This window comes from Limulus polyphemus, unplaced genomic scaffold, assembly GCF_000517525.1.
Source record: "Limulus polyphemus unplaced genomic scaffold, Limulus_polyphemus-2.1.2 Scaffold3039, whole genome shotgun sequence".
Lineage (NCBI taxonomy): Eukaryota > Metazoa > Arthropoda > Merostomata > Xiphosura > Limulidae > Limulus > Limulus polyphemus.
In genome coordinates this window covers 79,165-85,882 of record NW_013668649.1, presented here as the reverse complement: position 1 = coordinate 85,882, position 6,718 = coordinate 79,165, and the positions used below count along the sequence as shown (strand labels likewise).

The 6,718-nt window shown below is 40.7% G+C and overlaps 1 protein-coding gene across 1 annotated transcript in view; it reads left to right on the top strand.

Annotated features, from left to right (window-relative positions):
• LOC106468520 (mitogen-activated protein kinase kinase kinase 4-like) overlaps positions 1-6,718 on the top strand; it is a gene marked incomplete at its 3' end in the record, with an annotated part of 137,027 nt that overhangs the window by 51,731 nt on the left and 78,578 nt on the right. The window lies entirely within an intron of this gene.

Sequence of the window (6,718 nt, the reverse complement as noted above, 5' to 3'; positions counted from 1 at the left end):
CTGGAATCTGGAAGCTTTTATTTAGTAGCATTACATAGTATTGTCAGTCACAAACCACCCAAGTTTCCATCAGCAGTACCAAGTAATAATAGTCAGTATAATGCAGTAGTTAAAATAGTTAGTACAGTACAATACAATATGTTTGAATAGTGTAACACACATGCATTCTCACACTATAAAAAATATAAATACTATTGTAATGACAGTTTGCTTAAATTTTTGTTCAAAAAAATTAATGCGTCAACATTTTTGGTTTTAAAGAACTTCGTAATTTAGTGACTGTTAAGCCTGCCGTAGAGAAAACTTTTTCTGAAGATGTGGTTGTAGCTGGTATGCACAGTAATCATCTAGCCAAAAATGAAACAACTTTGAAGTGACCAGCATTTAACTTCCACCATACAAGTGGATTATCTCGTCTAGGTGGAGGAGGTTCGGCCAGATACTATTCCAATTCTGAGCTGAGAGAGGGTTCTGCTACCACTGCCTCCTCACCTAGGAGTTTGTCCAATGCAGTCAATCTCTTTGGTCGTTTTACAACAGATGGAGAAGGCTCATGTGAAGCAGGCTCATGTTCTTCATATTCTTTATACATCTCCATCAGCTCAATGTTGTCTTTCTTTTGGGCTTCTTGTTCAGTTTCTGTGTATCTACCTAAGGTAAGATTTTTAAATCGAGGGTCAATAATAGCTGTCAACAGCATTGGGTGTGCAGCATGCAAAGATTTGAGTTCAAATCTCTCAGAGATCTCTGATGACACAGTATCTTTGAATTGCTTGATTATGCCAGAACCTGACACGTCTGGCTCTAGCTGGTCAAGAATACCATGTAATATCGGAAACACAGCTGACATTGACACATTTTTTTCAAAACTCAGAAAGGTCGTTGCAGTACTAAAGTTTTCCAAAACCTCCACTAATTTTTCGGCTTGTTTCCACTGTTCAGATTTTAAATCCAAGTATCTATCACTGGGTTTTGTTACTTGACTATCTGACAGAACAGCAGTTACAGGCCATTGGAGTTTTAACAGATGATCTAACATTTCATATGTTGAGTTCCATCGAGTGACACAACTGTTGATTAATTTTTTACTAGACATGTTCATGTTGACTTGTTTCTGTTTTAGAGCTTGTGATACCACTACACTGTGGTGAAAGTGTGTAACAATCTTCTTTCCAGCAGCCAGCAGCCTGTCAATGGAATTGATTTTAAACCCTGCTAGTATACAGAGTTGAAGGCAGTGAGCAGTACAATGTAAGTTTTGCCAATTTAGTTCTTCATGCAAAATTTCCATGGCAGCCTTCATGTTGGACCCCTGGTCATGGCTAACCATTCTAACAGTATCCATAATCTCCCATTCTTCCACCACTTTCTTCAGCTTTTCTGCAATGTTTATCACCGTGTGCCGTTCTGGGAAAGGTAAGGTTTCCATTACAAAGGCCTGTAGCACCCAGCTGTTATCAATGTAATGCGCTGTTACGGTGATGTAACTTTCTGTCGCGATGCTCGTCCATATATCCGTGGTTAACGATATAAACACTGCTTCTTCACTTAGCCTTTCTTTCAGACGTTGTTTGCACGTTGCATGTTTAAGGTTGATATCAGCGGTAAATTGTTTTCTGCTTGGTAAGACATATCCCGGCTCCAAGTACTTCATTAAGTTACGAAAACCATCGCATTCAACAGTTCGAATGGGGCGTAGGTCTTGAACGATCATTTGAGTCACTCTGTCTGTTATATTTTTTGCACGTGTATCATTGTACTTTGCAGGCCTTACAAATCCACCAAGGGTAGATGTCTTCCTGCTCTCCGTTGTGGTTGTCTCGATGTCCGGACAGTAAAGAGTCGAGTGCTTCGACGCAAGGTGATTCCGTAGGTTTGTCTTTTACAAATAGTGCACACAGCTTTCCTACGGTCGTGAAGTTTCTTATAAAAACTCCATACGTCCGAAACATTTTACAACTACTTCCAACCGCGCCCTTATCTGATGCCATTTTTTCTAATCAAAAATTGTATGCATAGCGCATGCGTATAAAACTATAAATAAATGTGAGAACATTCGAATGGGCACTGGCAGATCCGGAGCCTCTGTCAGCTTTGAAGCTTCGGAATATTCGAATACTTCGTCTCAGCCCTAGTGTGTAAGTGGTTAAAAATCTGTTTAGGTATGTGCAGATCAGAAAACATAGCAAAAAACAATTTTCATGCAGTTTGAGGCAAAAACAAAGCATAAAAACACATTAAGTGACTTACTTTATGGGATTGTCTAAACTTGAATGCATATTCACAATAATTTTGTAGGTTGTCTATTTACCTTCTGGTTGATTTATAACTTGTTCACAGGTTAACTATACTAGATGCTGGGCTTAGAGGAGTCTTTGAAACATCCTTACAGGACAAAGACAAGAAAATTTGTTTATTTACTACCAAAATTCAGATGCAAACTTTAAAGTGTGATATACCAAGATTCAGCACTACTTACATCCCATAATATTCCAAATAACATTTGAAGGTGAGAAAAATGCCTAAAATTCCAAATTGTACAAGTACCTGACTCACCCATTGAGATGAACTGGTCTCTACCAGAGGCTGGACACAGGACCAAGGTGTTACGAGTTTCTTAGCATTTACATATGCAAGCTCTACCTAAGTAAAAAAAGATAAACATCTTTATGAACTTCTAACATTTTGTTAAGAAGAATACCATATGATGTGCAGAACAAATGCATGAAAATTTATATGAATTTATCTGAAATGGATGATGACAAGATATATTTAGGTTGCAAACTGTCAAATTAAAAGTTTTAGTTTCCTTGTGTATCTGTAAAAAAGATGTAAATCTGGTCTGGGAGGTCGAAGAGAAACTCTATTCATGGTGGTGTCTCTGTTCAGCCACCAGGCAAAATTGTTGAGAAGGGAGGGAAGAAAGTCAATAGGGGAATCCAGGGGATCTCTGGCAAGGTCCTATTGATCATATAAAGCCCACTGGGAGCCCTCATGTTGGCCCAATGCAGGAGAATCAGGGCTTCCAAGGATGCCCAAGTCCCAAAAAATGATAGAATCTCCCATGTGGGTAAAATAGGATTGTGCTTTCTGAACTGTCAGCTCCATAGACTGAAGTTGAACCAGAGAAGGCTGGGCATGACTGAGGTAGGAGTTGAAAAGGACCACAAGCTGCACAAGATGTAGTGTCTGTGACAGAATGGATTTCTCTAATTTGATCACCAACCCAGCCATTAAGGTTCTCTGAGAAGAAACTGAGTGTGACAGGAAGAAACTGTTAATGAGGGAGCTAGAAGAAGATAGTTATCCATGTAATGATGAAAATGGAACCCTTGAGAGTGAAGCCATAAGATAAAAGCCTTGACCACCAGAAAAGAAAACATAATAGGCCAAGGCCAGCCTGAAGGGAAGGACTCTGAATTGGTAGACCCACTCCTTGTGGACTAACCGATGGGATGCTGGGGATGTGGAGGTACACATCAGACACGTCAATCTATGTCATCCACATACCTGGAGTAAATGCCCACCAGAGAGATAAGAATGACTCCATGGTGAATAAAGGAAGGTCTATGTTGCAGTTTAGATTGGAAAGGTCAATAATTGGCCACCAGTTCACTGTCTTATTGGGGACAACAAACAACTATGAAGAGAACATGGGATCTTGTCCTTCTACCTTTATGTTTGGATTAACCTGGTCCTTTGCCAATTGCACCAGACTTTCCCATCTAGTAAACTTTTCCTTTCTCATTCTACCTGGTCCTACCTATTTGTGGGATATAGCTTTTGACAATTGGTCCAGCCATTGCCACCTTCCTCCTGATCATTCTACCATCAGACATCTCCTTTCTCTTACCATGCTGGTCGACAGGGTTCACCTGTCTTTACCTTTGCCAGTAATTGGGTGGCCTTGTCTTCCCCTTTCTCCATACTGCAAGTTATTTTTCCCCTGTTCTCTACACCTTGTTCAGTTTCTTCTTTATCCATAGACCCACTCGCCCTGTTCCCATACCTGACTTGGACCTCAGTGTCACCCTGGATGCTTTTACCCTTGCCTCTTTGAGCTGTTGGCAGCCTGCAGCTTCTACTACTTTCTCTTCAGACATATTCCTCTTACTTCTTGCTTTTGGATGCTATTGTGCAGATCTTTATGCTAACCATTCATCCCATATTCTTTTCATCACTCTTATATTCTTATTGCTCCAGACCAGTCCTTCCTCTCTCAGTCTTCAGCAACTTAGGGAGGAGACCTCTACTCTTCTCCTCTCTCCCTTCCTTCTCTTTCACTCTTATATGATTGTTCAGACCCGGACAGACTTTTGTGCCCTGTCCATGTTGTTTATTGCTATTTAGCCCATATCTCTCACTTTCGGGGTTTCCAACTTCCACTCTACATTTTCTGAGATTCCTCTTACTTGAGGAACTAATCTCTTTCAGCCAAATTCTTTGTTTGGTTTACTCCTCATAGGAGATTGTTGCTGACAGATGGTTCACATTTTGTCCCATCAGATTCATCACCTCTCTCATTCTCTTGCCTCTTGCTTCCAATGGCTGCTGGATGTGATTCTTCCAGCTGGCATATGGACAACCTTGTATGACTTTGCCATCCACTCTCTTCACCATAGGGTTGTTTTGTTTCCTAAAGGTCACTGCCTGCTTCCATTCACTGTCCTACAGTCTGCCAACCTTCTTTACACAGGTGGCTACATTCTCCATGGTTTATTGCATTTGTTTAGAGGATTCTGCCAGGTGGCTAGTGGTTCCTCTTATGATACACTTATTTCCTAAAATTCTGCATTGAGCTACGATAACAGAAAGACTTTGTATCATCTACCCTGGCCCCATTATGCCCACTGTTGAGATGGGGTGTTCTGCAAGACCGCCTGAGGCATCTTCATGGTATATTATGATACCTTTCTACTGTCTGTTCCAGACTGTACCTATTCCATGGACTATCATGGATAAAGCCAGCATCAGGGGGTGCTCTGTCTGCTTCTGTGGCTTGCACTTGCTGGCTTTTCAAAATAGGCTTACAAGGTCACCTGCTGCACTTTTTCCAGTAAAAGACTTTTCCAACTGAAACAGGATCAATGTGGATCCAGGCATTTTCACTGGGTTTCCCCACTACAAATTCCTCCCTGTTTTCTTTAAGGGGAGCAAGGGAGACCCTTACCACTAACCAGTTCCTAGCTGCTGGTTTGGTTGGCTATGGAGAACTCTCCTTGATTGGAACCTGACCACTGGAACTAAAACAAGGGGTGCCAATCAGTGGGAAATGTGGTCATGGTGACACTGTCAGTGTAGTGCAAGTTGCCCATCATGTGATTATACCAACAACATGCCACAAGCACTTCATACTATACTGTTTCCTCCTCTTGCAGTCTGCATCTGTTCAATGAGGTTGAAGTGAGCATGCACCATTATACCATGCCCTCCTCCTGCAATCGTGTCTGTTCAGTAGAGTCGAGGTGAGCACACACTGATCTCATGCTCTTCTCATGTAGCCAGTGCTGTCAAATCAAGTTGATTCGTGTATGCTTAATATTACATAATCTATGACATGAATTTCTGTACCCTTCTCCTGCAACTGGTGTCAGTACAAGAATCTGATTGTAGAGTTGAGGTGAGCTCTCACCATCATTAAACTCTCTGTGGCATGAATTCTGTGCACTTTTTCTGCAGCTGGTGTCAGTCTAAGAGTTTGCAGGTAGGGTTGAGACAAGCATGCACTATTAATTTCTGTGTCCTCCTGCAGTCATTGTTGGTCCAGTAAGTTTAAAGGTACAGTTTAGGTGAGCACTAGGTGCGGTCTGAATGCGTCCCAACCATGCTACACATATTGGCTCTCCGACCTCTTGGATGTACTTGGATGGCCATGTTCTTATTCCACCAATACTTGCAACACATGGGGCTTTTTGCCTCTATCTCCTTTTCACTCTGTACAGAGCATACCCTGGAAGAGATAAGATGTGGTCTCCCATTATTGTGTTCCTATGGAGTCCCTGCCACTGATAGTCACTCTTCATGGGCTTCCTTCTGGTGGTTTCTGAAGGGAGCTCATCAAAGTAAATTTTTACACCAGTCCCACCACCATATCAAAGTGGGATTCTAGCTTTCTATGTGCAGAGGTGTGCATTGTCTTGGAAGTAACATTTTCCTTTCTTGAAAATGTATTTCTCTAGTTTATCACTACTGAATTAGGGATGGCTAGTGCAAATAGCCCTTGTGTAGCTTTACACAAAATTCCAAACAGATCAAACCATAAGTGTAACTATTTGCTGTGCTGTGACTGGCATATTGTTGTTTCTGCAGCTGGGGAGTGTGATGAATATGACTTCAGGTTTTCTTTTGAAAAGCAAATCCTGTACTGGTTCAACCACATAAATAAGTCACCATCTTAAGATTAAACGAGTGCTTTAATGAAAGAAAACATATATTTTAATCTAGATGGTTATGTTTTTACTCTAAAGATCTAATCTGTATGCCATCCTGTTTCTGAAAAATTTATATTGCTTATCCTGACTATGAATATCATGCATACAATTATATTTACATTGGTCAAGCATGTGTGACAGAATAAAACTATCAACATTGGTCTTTTTAACTTATTTGTGAGTATCTAATGTGAAGAAAAACTTTAATATAAGTTTAACATAACAACAAATGTACAACGTTTCGACAAGGTTTTGTCATCATCAAACTTGTCGAAACGTTGTACATT